This window comes from Cuculus canorus, chromosome 4 (assembly GCF_017976375.1).
Source record: "Cuculus canorus isolate bCucCan1 chromosome 4, bCucCan1.pri, whole genome shotgun sequence".
NCBI lineage: Eukaryota > Metazoa > Chordata > Aves > Cuculiformes > Cuculidae > Cuculus > Cuculus canorus.
The window spans coordinates 62,836,005-62,837,686 of NC_071404.1; positions in this window are offsets into that span (position 1 = coordinate 62,836,005).

The window sequence follows — 1,682 nt, forward strand, 5'->3', positions numbered from 1 at the left end:
CCTTTCAGGCAGTTGTAGACAGCAACAATGTCTCCCCTCAGCCTCCCCTTCTTCAGGCTGAACAACCCCAGCTCCCTCAGCCGCTCCTCTTAAGACTTGTTCTCCAGCCCCTTCACCAGCTTCATTCCCTCCTCTGGACATGCTCCAGCCCTTCAATGTCCTTCGTGCAGCGAGGGGCCCAGAACAGAACACAGTATTCAAGGTGTGGTCTCACCAGTACCAAGTACAGAGGCAGAACCACCTCTCTGGTCCCTCTGGCCATGCCATTTCTGATACAAGCCAGGATGCCATTGGCGTTCTTGGCCACCTGGGCCACTTCTGGCTCATGTTCAGCTGGTTGTCGACCAACAACCCAGGCCCTTTTCCACCAGGCAGCTTTCCAGCCACTCTTCCCCAAACCTGTAGCACTGCACCGGGTTGTTGAGTCCAAAGTGCAGGACTCTACACTTTCCCTTGTTGAACCCCATACAGTCCTTGGTCCATTGATCCAAGCTGTTCAGATCCCTCTTTAGAGCCTTCCTTCCCTATAGCAGAATAACACTCTCACCTAACCTGTTGTCATCTGCAAACCTACTGAGTGTGCACTTGAACCCCTCATCCAGGAAACTGATGCGTTCCTCTCTGTATGTCTTGTCACCTGTCACTTCTTAAATTTTCTTTCAATGTGTCCCTCTAAGTTGTTCAGTGTCCCTATTTTTTTTTAATTCCTGCCTATGTTTCTTGTACCCTCTTGCTTTAAAATTAGAATCATAGAATGGTTTGTTTTGGAAGGGACCTTAAAGATCATGCAGTTCCAACCCCCCTGCCACAGGCAGCAATACCTCCCACTAGACCAGGCTGCCCAAGGCCCCATCCAACCTGGCCTTGAACACCTCTGGGGATGGGGCATCCACAGCTTCCCTGGGCAACCTGTTCCAGTGCCTCACCACTCTCATAGTGAAGAAATTCCTCCTTATGTCTAATCTAAATCCGCCCCTCTCCAATTTAAAGTCATTCCCCCTTGTCCTATCACTACAAGCCTTTGTGAACAGTCCCTCACCAGCTTTCTTGCAGACCTTTCAGGTACTGGAAGGTCACTATAGGGTCTCCTCGAAGCCTTCTCCAGGCTGAACAAGCCCAACTCCCTCAGCCTGTCCTCATATGGAAGGTGCTCCAGCCCTCTGATCATCTTTGTAGCGCTCCTCTGGACCCGCTCCAACAGCTCCATATCCTTCTTATGTTGAAGATTCCAGAACTGGGCACAATACTCCAGGTGGGGTCTCACAAGAGAGGAATAGAGGGGCAGAATCACTTCCCTCACCTTGCTGGCCATGCTTCTTTTGATGCAGCCCAGGATACAGTTGGCCTTTTGGCCAATCCTCTTTCTGTCTCTGTATTGTGTTTTTGTGTCAAGAGTTTTGTAGAGGTGGTGCTGCAGGACTGGTTTCTGTGAGAAAACACCATGAGCTGCTCTCATGGTAGACAGAGCCAGTTCCAGCTGGCTGGAAAAGGGAACAGCTGCTGGCCAAAGCTGAGCCACACTTCTCCAGGTGTGCCTCACCAGGGCTAAGTAGAGGGGAAGGACCATCAGGCTTTGCTACTGCCCTCAGTAAGGTGGATTTACTAGAGACTGTGAGAAGCAGAGATATTCCTGTCTACTGTCCTGTCAGACTGGCCCATGAGGAACATGATGCCTGGTAATC